The 16441-nt window shown below is 34.4% G+C and overlaps 1 pseudogene; it reads right to left on the bottom strand.

Moving 5' to 3' along the window:
- Positions 1-14627: 14627 nt before the first annotated feature.
- LOC148956584 (signal recognition particle subunit SRP54 pseudogene) lies at positions 14628-16108 on the bottom strand (annotated as a pseudogene).
- Between the last annotated feature and the right edge of the window lie 333 nt (positions 16109-16441).

Raw genomic sequence — 16441 nt, 5'->3', positions numbered from 1 at the left:
TTATGGTGAATTTTCCGCTACAAGACAATATTAAACAAACACGCTAATTTTATTACAAATATATTTATTTTAACAAAACGACGTTATTATCATTTTGGTTTCAAATATATAGAATATCCATTTGGAAACCTAAAACATAGGAATTTTTTCTAAGTTGTTATAGAATAACGACGATATAAGAGATTAATTCGTTTAACTTTAAGTAATGTCTCTTATTATGCTCCTTAGTATACGCTATTACATACATCTTATTTTAATTTCCTTCAAAACTTATTTAATTCTAGAGTAGATTTAAAATAATCATTTAAACATAAGTTACGCTACATCATTTAATTTGAGGTCTCAGTTTACAGCACATTTCATGCCTTCATTGTTCACGCACGTCCGTGCTGTTTAAGAAATGCGTGTTGCAGCGTCGTAACCGCACGGTTTTACGTAAACGACAATTACAATGAGGGAACTAGACAAAGCAAGGACGAGTAGACACCTATATACCCACTCGTTTTCTGATGTCTCCCCCTTTTCTTGGCTTAGACGTTCTCATGGGGTTCCGGGTTTTACTTCTGCATTTCAGCCATTTCCTCATGTTCTTCCTTTGGATTTTGCCTTCTTAGTCTCAGGAATCTTCCATAATTAAAAGTTAATAAGGTTCTCATGGTCAGGGAAATCGCGAATACGAAATTTACGGTCAGTAGTATGTTCCACCAAATATTGGTTGAGAATAATCCGTATCTATTATCCACGTACGTTAATCTTTGGTCTTCATTTGTAAATAGGGGAATCTGGGAGTCTAATGCTTCTCTTATTTTTGTAAGCGGTAATGTTTCTTTATTCCTTTCTATTTTGGACCATATTGAGGTTTTCATTTCCTCGCTTTCTATATTGGGAATAGCGTATGACAGGTTGATTGCCTTAAAATTGATAATTTTAGGACTTATTATATTTGTCTTCATCAGTCAACCACGAGCTTCCTACTTCAGGCCTTTCTCGTTAGCCACTTATATTTTGAATCAAACTATATTGCTTTACGGTTGATAATACTGCTTTGGGGAGTACAATATGAGACATTGTCATTTATATGAAAACTCGTAGCCCAACCTTTGCGTTGTTCTTATAGTTAACAGTGCCTCTAAAATTTTTCAATTTAATTTCGCTTGAAATGTTCCTTGGAATTGAGTATTGTCCTGGAATTGGGAGATTTGGGTGCCAGTCTACCGGCTTGTGGTGTGGCCCAGGAAACTTCAATATTATTCTCCACCACACTCCAAACTGTCAGGCAACGCCCCGGCTTCTTTCAGTTGCACTGGATACATCGCACTGGAATAGTACGGGTAGACTTTTTATATTAAGGGAAATTATTCGAATTAATTATTTGCAATGTGACTTTTTAATTGGACTTTGTTTTTGGGAACTGATACATGTTGAACAAAATTTTTCTATAGCATTTTTATAGTAGTATGATTTGTACTTGAGCTAAAATTTTTTAAATTATTATTCCTTTATGACGCCTATCCATTAAAAATCTCTTAATCCTGTACTGACTAAAGGTAATTCCATCTATCAGGTTTTTTAACCGTTCTACCCGATTGTGTCGTTACTTTCTCCTCGACTTCTTGCGGTTTTTCTTTTTCGGTTTTGCTAGGGATAAAATATCAAACTTTTTGTATTGTGTTTTCAAAAATTCTTGACCTTTTAATTTTGTTTCTTTTGCTTCAGATTCTTTCCTGTCTGATTCGCCGTCAGATTCTTTGGAACTGGTTTCCACTGATTCCGTATTAGAACTTTTAGAAATGGCACTTTGCGTTTTTGAGGTTATCACCTGCCCTTCCTTCGTAAATTTCTACTCCTCTGGAAGTAGAGGGTTTATTTTCTACATCCTTGATTTGAGTTTTTAATTCGGGAGACTTGAAAGACTCTTGAGAGCTCTGAGAGGAATCAAATTTTTTGCGGGGTTCCTCCACTGTTTAAATGCCACGTCTTCAGGGGGATGGTGCATTTTTTGCACTAGTGTTTCCCCCCATGAAGTCCATTGTTTAGGCTTGACCATGGACACAGTTATATCATGATATTGTCCTTGCTGGTCATCTTTGGGAGTTTGATTCCAAGGCAACACATTTTGCCTCGTTTTTATGGGGAAACTTATTAAATGCTTAGCTTCTCACAGATTTTTTTTAATTGAATCTTTGGGGGGTTTTCTTTACGGTAATACCCGGAATTTCTACAGCTCTGTTCAATTCCCCCTGTAGCGACAGGGGTCTCTCTATTGGGGTTCCTGGGGAAACCATATCGTCTGGAAATCTTTTGGGGGGACAAAGGGTCAAAATTCTATCGGGAAAAAATTGGTTTTTCGGAGATATCATATAATCTAATTCTCCTGCTCTCTCTGATGATGAGCTTTCTGGACTTTTTGGCGGTTTAATTCTCGCTTTTACAAGGAATTTTCTTTCGGTAATAACTAGATTTTTCATGGCTAAGAATTCTTCAAAGTTTTCCTTATCGCTATCATTTTCAAAATAACCTTGCTTGAAATTAAAGGGTTTTAGTTCTGCCAATCTTGATTTGGGGAGCTGTCTTCTGCGTCTGAAGAATCGGTAGACAAGGGACGCGATACCCATCTTTCCGGGAATTTGGCTCATTCGGCTAACATGTGCCTTATAGGTTCTTCCATTACCGGGGTTCGACATTTTAAAAGTAAAATCGTTATCATACTTTTTGACTATTCTATACGGTCCAGAGTATTTATTGGAAATTTTTTTGCCTTCCTTCTTTGCCTGATTCTTTAGGTAGACGCAATCTCTTATCTTAAAATCTATATTCCCTTTGACTTTGGGTAGGTTTCTTAACTCTTGACTTATTTTAAATTTTTCCAACTCTTGTTTTACTATTTTGTAAGTTTTCCTCATCCTATTTATGAATTCTTGTTTGTAATCCTCCGAGTTATTATAATATTGTCGGGATTCAACAATATCATGATACGGTATTCTGAAGTCGCGACCAAATAGTAAATAAAAAGGGTTTTCTTTGGTTGTTTCTGAATAAGCAGTATTGATTATGTTAGTTAAATAAGGTAAAAATTGAACCCAGTCGTTCCAGTTTTCTTTTTTATAAAAGCTTAATAAATTCGAAAATAATTTATTTCTATTTTATATTTTACCATTAGCTTGTGGGTGATATGGGGATGTCACCAATTTCTCTATTTTAAGAAAACTCATTAAGTCTTTTGTTACTTTTGAAACAAAGTTGCTTCCGTTCTCACTTACAACCTTGTTTGGAATGCCAAACCTTAAAAATAATTTCGCTAACGCCTCATTCTTGGCATACGCACCTTGATTTTTTAATGCTTTTGCGAAGTTAAATCCAGAAACGTGGTATATAACAGAAAGAATACAAGTGTGGCCTCTGTTGGAAACAGGTAATCCTCCACTGGTTCCATATAAATCAAATGGAACAATATCGAAGGGGGACCTCGCTACCGGGACTCTTCCCATTGGGTGGTTAGGATAGGATTGGGGTTTTTTCTTAAGTTACACGCTTCGCATGTACTTACAAACTCTTTAAGTTGTGTTAATGCTGTACCATGAGTAAAATGTGATGTATTTAAAATACCAAAATAAAGTTCCTTCTTTCTAAAGATGATTCCGATTTCCTGTGATTAAATTAAACTTATTTCAAAAAATGAAATCCTTAATCAGCAAAGAGAAAAAGTGCAGTCACTCCCAGACAAAGAACGGCGCTATCCAGGCTTAAGATTTCGCTAAGAGTGAGAAATAAAAAATATGCCACGTACAATATTTCTAAGGAAGTTTAAATGGCAAAAACCGTGTGAACGCTTGAATCATCAGAAATATTTAAAAGAATTTATTGGACGAAAGGTTCGCATCCTTGAACCACTCGGGCCAATTATGAGCCAGTCCTCATGGTGCTGGGCTGAAGAGCTATGTTTGATAGTGGGGTAGATGTGCTTTTTAAGATTATTCGTAAGTCAGATTTGGAAGGATTCGTAAGTCAGATTTGGGAGGATTCGTAAATTAGATTTGGAAGGATTCGTAAATCAGATTTGGGAGAATTCGTTAACCAGACTCAGGACCATTTAAACAGAATTCTTACATCGTTGTCACCGTTATTGTCATTTGAAGTGACCCATTGCTGTGCACCTAAGTATGTAAGTTCAATAAATCTATTGCCTTTTTTATCTGTGTTTATTTCATTTTATATATCTGCATCTAGTCTAATAATAGATAATTAGTTCGCATGTCTCCAAGGTAAATGCTCCCAGGTAATCGGATCTCCAGATAGCTCGAGAAAAAAGAGGCCTCATTTTTTCATTCCTTACAAAAACCAAAAGTTGTCATCGCTACGGCTTATAACGTTTCTAACCCCTGTTTAGCCTATAAGTATTCGTGTCTCTGAAGTCAGATATAATCGTGCCGTAGAAACAAAGATCAGAGACGTCAGATTTTCTAGTTCAATAATTCTTAATTCCTTAATGTCTCCAAGGTAAATGCTTCTAAGAAAAATCTTCATACCTACAAATAGTAAATTTTTCTATCGCTACAAATACACAAATTTTTCTATTGCTACAATGCCGACGGCATTTAAAAATATTGTTTTAATTTATGGAAAGTTTTCGTTATTGCTAAATGTCCACCTATATTTGAATGAAAATATTCAAAGGCAGGTATTATTAAGTTTTGGGGTAATACAGGTATTATTGAAGTTTGGTTTCTATTTGCTTCTGCATTCACAATTCTGCATGATATTTCTTCATCAAGATCATAGTAAAAATAATTTATTTCTTTTCTAATAGTTTTGAATTTATCTGATAACGCATCATCATTCACAAAATAATTAATAAGTGCTAAACACGTTTGTCTTTTTTTTTATTTTTTTTTATATTTTCTAAAGACAAGGGACAATAGTTATCCTTATTTTCTCTTACTGTGTCTTTGACTTTTTTTCTTACATTTATGTTTACTTTTAGTATTGATAGCGTTAATTTTGTTTTCCTCGGCTTCCGACGGCGTCCTCGGTCTTTCGGTTTCAGAAAATAAAAACTTGTTGCTTTTCATCTCCGACGGAGTATTTTCTGGGAATCTACTCAAGAAGTCACAAGCTGCATTTTGTTTACCTTTTAAATATTCAAACTCATAATCTAGATCTTGGATTTTCATAATCCATCAATCTAGAACTCCCGTGGGGTTTTCGAAAGTGCGCAGGTACTTCAAGCTTTTATGGTCTGATCGTAGTATAAATTTTCTACCGATTAAATAGTGTCTAAATTTGTCCAAGTGGTGGATTATAGATAATAATTCTAAGTTTGTGGTGGAATAACTACTTTCGCCTTTTGATAAAGTTCTACTCGAATAGCATATAACTTTATCAATTATTTTTTGTTTAGGCGTTCCCTCTAGAGGATTAGGGTTTTCTACCAGGATTATTTGCGAAAGAAGAGCACCAATGCCCTTCGAACTTGCATCAGTTGTAACTACAAATTTTCCATTCTCGAAATCAGGCTACGATAATATTGGTTCCGAAGTGAGTGCCCTTTTGAGACGATCTAGGGAAGTTTGAGCTTCCTGGGACCAGGTAAAATTTTGGGAGTTCCCTTTAGTTAAGTCCGTGAGGGGTTTCGCAATTTGGGCGTAATTGCGTACGAATTTTCTGAAGTAACCAGTATGACCTAAAATTCCTCTTAATTCTTTCATAGTTCTAGGGGGCTTTAGGTTTTCAACACATTTTATTTTGTCTGGGTCTGGGGATATCTCTCCTTGCGTCCCCACTACTCCTAAAAATTTAATTTTAGGTTGAAATAGATTTACTTTTTCAGGCCGGCATTTTAAATTGCCCTCTCTGAATTTCTCGAACACATTAGCTAATGTTGCTAAGTGTTGTTCAGCGTTTTCTCCTACACATAGGACATCATCAACAAAATGAATAATATACTTTAATTCTCTGAATAAGTCTAATAATGAACTACATAGCGTGATTGAATTTGTCTAGAGTCCAAAAGTCACTCTTAGGTATTCGTAGGAATCACAGTCAGTGGTAGAAAAAGTAATTCTACAGAGATCTTTTTTGGCTATTTTCACTTGGAGGTAGCTTTGGGTAAGATCCAAATAAGTAAAAATTTTGTTTTTGCTTGAGATAGAGTCAAGGATTTCATCTATTCTTGGTAAAGGAAATTTATCACTAACTACTTGTTTGTTAAGGGCTCTATAATCTACTACAAGTCTCAGGTTACCATTCTTTTTTGGGACCAAGATCACTGGTGCAGAATACGGACTTATACTGGGGCGTACAATCTCATTTTTCTCTAGTTCATGAATTTTATTTTTTAACCACTCTTTGTGCTTCTACAGTACACGATATGGCTGTTTCACGACAGGATTACCGGTCGTTAGAATTGAATGTTCATAAAACGGTATCAGTCCGATGTCATCATAAGATGCGGAAAACACATCTTTAAAATTCCATAGTAATTTGCATAATTTTTTCTTAAGTTCCAAGTCAGTAGTATGATTCATATTAAGTTTGTTTACAAATTGCGATTTAGTTAGAGATTATGTGTTATTTTGAGTTTTAATGCAGTTAACTAGGTTTCTTTGGGAATTTCCCCGTTTATTTAAATCATTCTCCGATATAGCTTGTATTTGAACTACACAAGTTCCCTTTTTTATTGTAGTTGTAGCCTTTTCGTGGTTATTAGTTTCCCAAATAAAACCTTCTCCTTTGTCGTAAGATATAATCTATTATTCGCATAACAGATTTTCAGGAATTTCATTCGACGGGATCGCGAACCATATTTCGGATTTGCTATCCACTGGTTCAATCATCTGTGATATTTGAATTCTTTGCATCGTTTTGGGAGGGACTTTTGTTTTCCGTATTGCGAATCCATAATATTTTACTTAATTTTCATTGTCTATTAAATTTAGACTGGCGCTATCCGTCAATAATATTGGCTGCACCTGAACCGCATTGAGGTTCCCTACTTTTTTCCATAATTCCACTATTTCCTTGATTCCATTCGACCTATATCGTCGCATATCTCCTATTTTTATTTTTGCAGATTCAATCCACTTGTTATTTAAATTTGCTTTATTTCTTCAATGTCTCCCAGAATAAGTAAACAAATTTCTGATTATGCCATATCCTTTTTGTAGCGAAACATGAGATTCAAAAGATTGCGACATTACACCGCCAGAAATTTTATTTACTGTTACATCCTCTTCGTAACCTCTGTTACAAAATCTTAAGGTAGGGGAAGGGGTATTTGCCGGGTACACCAGCCTGTCGTTCGCTACGCATAATAATAATCTATTAGACCTTAAAAATTTGCGCCGATGACGGCTTGATACGAAAATTTTTTGCATATTATAAAGTTTGTCGGAAAAATTCTATTATCCCTTTTTACGTCTAGACGAATTGAACCTTTTGGATCCTACCTATGCACTGTTACACTAGTTCAGTTGCGATTATTAAAATTCTTCTGTTGCCTAATATGCGGAGGCAACATATTAAATACGCATGAGTTTATGATATTAACCGTGGCACCAGAGTCAATTAGTGCCTTAAAGTAAACATTTGCCACACTAAAATCATTAAATATAGGTAACTTATTATTACTATCACTAAAAGACGGTACTATTATTGGGTTGGACTTTTAAAATATTCTAGGCCCCTTCTGGTTCCGATTTATTCTTCTGAGGGGCCTGACACGTTTCCTTGTGGATTTATTTCATACGTTGGTGTCTGCAATAGAGATTCAGACATGTCCATGGAATCTCTAGCCAAATGATTTACATTTTTTTGTCGATTTTGCCATGTATTTTTACGGTAGTTTGGATTTCTTGCACCAGTGCCGGGTGCTGGCGTCGACTGTAAATGCCTTTGGCTTAAAAAATTTGCATTTCCCGGAGGCAAATTTTCCGGATTTCTATATACCATTCTTGCACCATATTGGTTTTGACGAGTACCTGGGTTTTCAAATCGATAATTATTTTGTCTTTTGGGGGAAGGGTTATACAAATTCTGTTCGTACGCATTGTGATGTACTGGTGTTTGCAATCTTCCCTGCCAACAACCTTGTGCACCATTGGCGCTAAAATTTATTCTCTCGAACAACTGGTTGCCAAAATTTTGCGTATTACCGACGGCATTCCTTGGTGCCTTTATGTCTCTAAACCTAAAGCGGCACTCTCTCGCAATATGCCCAGGTCGATTACAGTTATAGCATCTTACAATTGTAGAACCATTTCCATAATTGAATGGTTTAGTTGGCTGAAAACGTAGATTTTTCTGCCTAGTTTGATCTTTCGTTCTATTTCTTTGTGGCACTGGGGAGTTATCCCCTGAAAAGAAATTTGGAGAAGCCAGACCTTCTAGGGAGGTTAGCCTCGGGGTTGATTTGCCTAGGCTATTTATTTTTGTTTTACTGTGGTTTGCAACAATCGTATCAATTTCGATCATTCGTCCCACCTTCTGAACTGCAAGATCCAACGTCTGAATATTTTTGGATATTACCTTTCTATATTATTTTGGGGGAAACCTTTAAAAAAGGCTTAAAGTATGATTTTTTCATACACTTCTCCTGAACCTTTTCCGAATTTTGTTTTTACTGAAATCCGTACATTGTGAAGTTATTCTCTTACACTCTGTGTATGGTCTAAACATACCGTTCCATGTTTTAATTTATTTGTTTAAGTAGTTTCGATAAATCTATCTTTGAATGTCGTTAACAATTTTTCTATTGTATTTATTGGAAAACTGTCATGATCTCCTACAGTATTTTCAATTTGCTTTAGGAAGGTTAAGGCTTGCCCTCTTAATCTTAAGATTAGCATACCGACTAACGTTTCTAGCTCAGTTTTAGTTAATTCTACAAATTGGGTTAATTGGATATTGAATTCGTCGACATCTGTTTGTCCATCATATTACGGAATAGATTTTGTTATTTCTACATTTTTCACGACCAACTTTTGCGCAATTAATAGTTCGCTTAATTCTTCTGACATTTTCGCATTTGAATAACTCAAAATAAATTTATTTTTTTCACTTAACCTATTTTGGGGAGACTGCTAACTCCTATGAGATACTCTAAAAGGGTTTCCTATTATAGCTTAGCGGTTATAGACCTATAGACTTTTTCTTATAAGTCTGTATTTTTCTAATGATTTAAATTTAAATTAAGAAGTTTGTAGCATAACTAGTTCGCATGTTTTCGTCCAAGTTTTCCGACCATGCCAGTTCTTCCGGGGGAATTTTTTTTAGTGGTACCTTACCGGCTGCGCCAGTTCAGCCGGGGGAATTTTATTGGTTCGTGAGTTTCAATGGTTGTCAGCCCTGTACCCTTTATTACCATGTCACTTGTGCTATTAAGGATTTAATCTGTATTATTAAGGATTGTGCCAACTGCGCCGTTATGGAATTGCTCCACTTGTAATGGGGAGTAAGATAAATGGGTGACCGCGCCACTTCCTATGGGAGAAAATAAAAATAGATTAAACTAATATGTTTGAATTTCCTTGTGAGGCGATTAATTAGATTTAGGAGCCGTCAATTCAGAAGTGTAATGAAACTTTATAGGGTTATCAGGTTCCATAGGAGCGTTTCCAATAGGGGAATTTGAACAGGTAATCTACTACGCGATGAGATACCGACCTATAAGCAAAATAATATAGATATGAAAGTAACGTTTTTAAGGAAACTTGCATTTCATGTAGAAAGCAATGTACGTATATGAGCAATGATTCACTTCGGTCAGATTAACAATTTTATAATTGCTCGAAGAATGGTAGAAACATGATGTCTGTAATCAAAATGCCCCGAAAAACACTTTTCTAAGATTATAAAACACTAGTCTTGATTCTGCGCGCTAAGAGCTATTTCACGATTGGCCCAACTCCTGTGGAGGACCCGCTACTTTGTCATTATGTTTAAAAATTAAACTCATTATGCTAACTGTTTGCCCAATAATTTATTTTCAATATTCTGATGATTAGACATTCATATTCCTAAGATAACTTAAAACTTCCTGTGAACTTTGTATCTCGTGATTTTCAATTGCCAAGTATTTTCGTGAAACTCAAAACCGTCTTCCTTGATTAGTGCCGTAATTCGACCGGTAGATTTTCCAAACTTCAAAACATCTGGAATGCTACGAGGCATTTATATCGGAAGTATCCTTAGAAACAATTTCATTTTTTTATATTTTAAATATATCAAATATTACTCACGGTACAGATATTGTTATTTCTAAGAAAAAATTGGTCTCTCTGACAGAAAACTTGCTACTTCTAACAGAAAACTTTTTATAACTGAGGAAAAATTGTTACTTCGATTAGAAACTTTGTTAGTGTTTAGGAAAACATGCTACTTCCGACAGAAAACTTGTTATCATAGACGAAAAAGTTTTTACTTCTAAGAAAAATATGGTATCTTTGAAACAAAACCTTCCACTTCTAACAGAAAATTTGTTATCATTGACGAAAAAATTGTTACTTCTAAGAGAAATTTATTATCTTTGACGTAAAATTTGGGGGTATTAGAAACAATTTGTCACAGTTACGAAAAACCTATTACTTCTAAGAGAAATTTGATAGTGTTAAGTAAAAGCCTATTAGTATTAAGGAAAAAGGGGTTACTTCGAAGAGAAAATTTGTTAGTGTGAAGGAAAACTTGCTACTTCTGACAGAAAACTTGTTATCATAAACGAAAAAAATTGTTACTTCTAAGAATAATTTGGTATATATACAGAAAACCTGTTATCACTGACGAAAAAATGCTTACTTCTAAGAGAAATTTGATACTATCAAATAAAAATTTGTTATTGTTGAGGAAAAAGTGGTTACTTCTAAGAGAAAATTTATTATTGTGTACGGAAAAATTTCTACTTCTGACATAAAACTTGCAATCATAAACGAAAAAATTGTCACTTCTAAGAAAAATTTGATATCTTTGATAGAATACTTGTTACTTCTAACAGAAAATTTGTTATCTTTGACGAAAAATTGTTACTACTAAGAAAAATTTGATATCCTTGAGATGGAACTTGCTACTTCTTACAGAAAACTTGCTATCACTGACGAAAAAAATGTTACTTCTAAGAGATATTTGATAGTTTTAAGTAGAAGTTTGTTAGTATTAAGGAATAAGTTGTTACTTCAAAGAGAAAAGTTGTTATAGTGAAGGAAAATTTGATACTTCTGGCAGAATACTTGTTATCATAAACGTAATAATTGTTACTTCTAAGAGAAATTGGAATCTTTGGCAGAAAACTTGCTACTTCTTACAGAAAACTTGTTATCACTGACGAAAAAATTGTTACTTCTAAGAGAAAGTTGAAAGTTGTAACTAAAACTCTGTTAGTTTTCAGAAAGAAATTGTTACTTTGATGAGAAAATTTGTTAGTGTTAAGGAAAACTTGCTAATTTTGACCGAAAACTTTTTATAATGAACGGAAAAAAATTATACTTCTAAGAAAAATTTGAAAGTTTTAAGTAAAAGTTTGTTAGTATTAAGGGAAAATGTTGATACTTCGAAGAGAAATTTGAGTGTGTTAAGTAAACGTTTGTTAGTATTAAGGGAAAATGTTGATACTTCGAAGAGAAAATTTGTTACTGTTAAGGAAATCTTGCTACTTCTGACAGAAAACTTGTTATCTTTGATGGAAAACTTGGTGCTATAAGAAGAAATTTGTTACTGCCAAGAAAAAAAAATGTTACTTCTAACAAATTGTGCAAATATTAAATGTGAATGTCGTATGTTTTAAGTATGTTTCGTGTCATTCGCAGACATATGGAAAAAAAGTTGAAAAATTTATCATGTTAAAAAAATAATAATAAAAAAAAGTTGAAAAAATGCCATGTAAAAAAAGAAAGTTACAAAAATGGAGGGGGCCCCTAAAGTTGGAGGGAGGGGGGCCCTCCTGTGTCTCAAGCGCGCAAAAGAAGTATTAAAAAAATGGGGGGGGCAAAAAGGTTGGGGGAGGGGTGAACCCTTGTGTGTCTCAAGTGTGCAAAAAAAAAGTATTAAAAAGATGGGGGAGGGGGGGGCCACAAAGCTTGAGGGGGAAGGGGCCCTTTGGGGGCCCTTCTGTGTCTCAAGCACTCAAAAAAGAAGTGTAAAAAATGGGGAGGGGGCAAAAAAGTCGGGGGATGGGGTCCCTGGGGGTTTGGGTAGGTGACCATACAACACTGTTCAAATGGAACTTGTGTATTATAAGGACCACAGAGTTTCACCGCAAATTATCCTCTAAAATGTCTCAAACTGTTTCACCCAAAAAAAACCCTAAAATGTTGATTAATTTGTTTTCGCCCAAATAATCCCCTAAAAGTAATTTCAGAATGTTCCTTTGTTTCGGCATCCCTGCGCTGTCACATTTTAAATTCCCAGTAAACCATTTCCCACCTAATATATATTCAATCTGTCTTGATCTCGTTTGAATTTCTGAAAATATATCTAAGGTGTTCCTAGTTACACTATTAAGGCTTCGAAAGAATATTAATATTTATCTATCAGACCTAAAGACCAGAGAAGCCTTATTGTTTCTTAATTCCCGTCATGTTACATTAGAATTCCCCGTCAGATTATGCAAATCAATTTCCCAGAAATCTAGTCAGTTCTATCTGTATCCATTGGGCTTAGAAACATCAAACAAGTTGACCAACACACATAACTATCCAAGAAACAACAAACAAGTTGATCAATACTGAAAACCATCCTTAACCATCAACAAACAGAACCATGAAAAAATAATCAAACAACAAACAGAACCATGAAACAACGCCCATAACCATCAAACAAACAGAAAACCATGCATAAATTATGCACGGTTCGCACTGGCACTGTCCTCCCTACTCCCGTGGAACTTTACCCAGGACAGTTACTCCTTACAACTCCACGAGTAAAACTGTAACAGAAAAGAGAAAGCAAGAAATATCAAAATAATTTATTTATAGGAATTCTCGCAAATTCCCCCAGTGCATAATTTCCCCTGACAAGCTTATCACCAGGAAACCTTCCTCCCCATAGAAAAACACCCATGAGAACATTCGTCCCTCCCACCCTAAATGTACGCATGCTTTCCAATAACAAATACAATGCGTAAACAATGGGCAAATTTTCGAATTTAAGGACCTCTCCCCTGGAGCTGGTGGGGGATCATGTAATATCCAAAGGCATAGTTACTGGGCATTTTAACTATGATGAAAAAAACAGCTATCTCAAAATTTTGATTGGACTATTTTTAAGAAAAAAGGGATGAAGGAGGGTGTCTAGTTGCCCTCCAATCTTTTCGGTTTCTTAAAAATGGTACTAAAATTTTTAATTTCAGTTTGAATGAGCCCTCTGACTATATTATAGGACCAGTGAGTCGATACGGTCAACCTGGAAAAAAAAACCGCATCGGTGATTTCTCTTCCGGCAGAAAATGCAAAATTCACTATTTTTACAGATAGGAGCTTAAAACCTCTTCAATAGGGTTTTCTGATACGCTGAATCTGAATTTATGATTTTCATTAAGTTTTTGTTACTTTTAGGGGATGATTCCCCCATCTTTAAAAAAACATGCAAATTATTTTAAGTTCATAACCGTTATTAAGTTAACTAAATAAAACCGTTAACTTTTTGTTCTTCGAAACAAAAACTTCTTCTGATTGTTCAAATGACTTGTGGTGCTGTAAATTTACTGTTGTTTATATTTTTTTTCGTCCTCTTGGCAGATTTTGATTTTAGTGAAATATTGTCTAATTACAATAGCTTACATCAATTGCATGACGTCATTTAAACATTGAAATGTAATTTTTTTGAATGACGTTATATATGGCTATAAAATTCATGTAGTCTTTTCTAATTGTACATGAGGTCATTGCAATTTTATATTAGGTCTTTTTGTCTTTTTAATTCATATGGGTGTGATGCCATATGTACAAGTTGCCCATTCATTGTGTTTAAATTTGATTCCATTCACAAAAAATATTTTTTCTGTTTTTTTAATTTTTTTTTTATTGATGTTCTAAACAAATTTTCCCAAAGTTGTAACTTCTCTATATTGTTTTTTCAGGCCTAAAAACTTTAATCTGCTAATTTCATACAAAAATAAGTATTTGGTCATTTTTTCGAAAAAAGCACATAAGCCACCAACCAAATATTTACCAAAATAATAATTACTCGCTTAAATATAGTACATATTACTTCATTTTCGTCCGTTTTTGCTATCCTTTTCTAACATATTTGCTTTAACTTTTCGGATCAATTTATATATGCTGCATAATGTCACACAATATGGTAGACATAAAAAAAAAACTTTATCTTTTTATTCGTTAGTTTCAAGTCATACAGTATAAAATAACCAATTACAAAAAATTAAGATATTCTGCCGTGATTTCATTTCGTCCTTGCTGTTTATCCTTCAGAGAACCATAACTCTTATAGAAATTTTATTCTCTAGGCAGGTAATTGACAACCTTGTTGGTATTTAAATGCATGTGCATTTGACGTCATCCGCAGGTTTTTTTTTTCAAAGTTAAGACTAAACGACCTAAGAATGAGTATACATTTTTGAATCCTTCGGGAAAAAATCATTTATACTCCATAATAAAACTAATAACAGTAACCCAAAACTTAATTTATTTTTTCCTCAAAAGATCACCACATTCCATTTGCTTCATCATGTCCTGCAGTCCTTTCCTTCCATTCATACTCTTTAAGATCTAGGGTTCATCCTCCTTGTCATTTGCTGAATCAAATTGTTCTTTTGCCTTGGATTCATATTTTTAGCCGTGTCTCCTTTAAAAAGTCCTTCGAAGGCACCCTCCTTCACCATTTTTGAGAAACATGAACATTGGTTGATTAGATCTTTAACATCTGTTTCTGTCATTGCTGAGCCTCTTGCAATTCTTCTAATTCGACCAGGCTGCTTCAAAAGTTTGGCTCCATCTTTATGGTCAAGCTCATGATTGTTCATTGAATCCATAATAACCCTCATTTTGTTCAATATTGGCATCGATCCTCTATCAAAATCTTTTTCTAGTATTTTTTGTCCAATGACGGGAATCTTTTCCAGAATTCGATCAACTGGGCCATTCGCCTGAACAATCTGTAATATTTCATACAAATAACGAAGAGTGCATTTGCCACGTTTCAAATTCTCAACCAATTCTTTGTTTTCATTAATTTCTAGTTTTTTCAATTCTTCAATTAGTCCAGGTACATCTCCAAGTCCCAATAATTTTCTAATAAAAGATTCAGCCTTAAACGGCTCAAATTCATCAAGTTTCTCACCAGTACCAATAAAAACTATAGGGCTTTTTGTAGATGCCACAGCACTTAAGGCTCCACCACCCTTAGCATGACCATCTAATTTAGTAACAATGACAGAACATATATCCACTTTTTGCTTGAATGCTTTGGCGTGAGCTTCACATGCCTGACCAATAGAGGCATCCATGACAAAAATAATATTGTCTGGCTTTACAGCATTTGAAACTTGCAACATTTCTTCAAAAAGTGAATCTTCTTGCTTATGACGACCACTTGTATCAACAATAATGATTTCAAACTCTTCTTTCTTGAACTTTTCAACACCATCATATGCAATTACAACTGGATCACTCTCTGTGTAACTACCATAGAAGTGAATTTTAGCCTTCGTTGCATTCTGCTTAATTTGGTCATAGGCACCAGCTCGGAAAGTATCAGCACAGACCAAGCAAGTTTTCCAGTTTCGTTTCATGTAATAATAGGCAAGTTTTGTACACGTTGTTGTTTTTCCCGACCCTTGAAGACCAACAAGCATAAACACGTTTGCTCTTCCTTTGGTTGGCTTATATTCTGGCACACCAGGGTCAACGAGCCTTAGTAACTCTCTGAAAAAAGCCGTTTGAATCATCTTTTGCTTATTCAGACCAGCAGCTTGATCATCAAAAGATATAGTGCTTTTGACATTGTCTCTGAGTTGACTAACTTGTCGAATATTAACATCAGCTTCAATTAAGGCAGTTGCAATTTTTTTCAGAAAATGATCGAATTCTTCCTTTTTGATTGTTGGGTTAGAATTGAGGGATTCTAACGCTGATCTGATTTTTCTTCCTAGATCTGCTAAAACCATTTTGTGTTTTAAACCGACTCAGTCAAACTTATATTGGAAATATTTGATGGAGATATCTGTGATGCCACGGTCCTTGTTTTCCTAAGGCATAATTTGTTTTCATAAAAGCTCAGAATATATATATATATATATATATATATATATATATGTATATAAATATTTCAAAATACTTGTGCAATTAGAGTTTTTTGAAATTAGTTTAAACTTATTAAAATATTTGATAGATTACTATGTTGTCTGGTTATTTTTTCTATGACATCACATTCCCTTTTTTCTTAATTTTCTACGATCTATTTCCTCTTCAAGGTTCCGTGATTATTTCATGTTTTTATA

Source organism: Artemia sp. Qi Xiang Cuo, chromosome 1 (assembly GCF_049724085.1).
Source record: "Artemia sp. Qi Xiang Cuo chromosome 1, ASM4972408v1, whole genome shotgun sequence".
Classification (NCBI taxonomy): domain Eukaryota; kingdom Metazoa; phylum Arthropoda; class Branchiopoda; order Anostraca; family Artemiidae; genus Artemia; species Artemia sp. Qi Xiang Cuo.
This window is presented reverse-complemented; position numbering and strand designations above follow the sequence as displayed.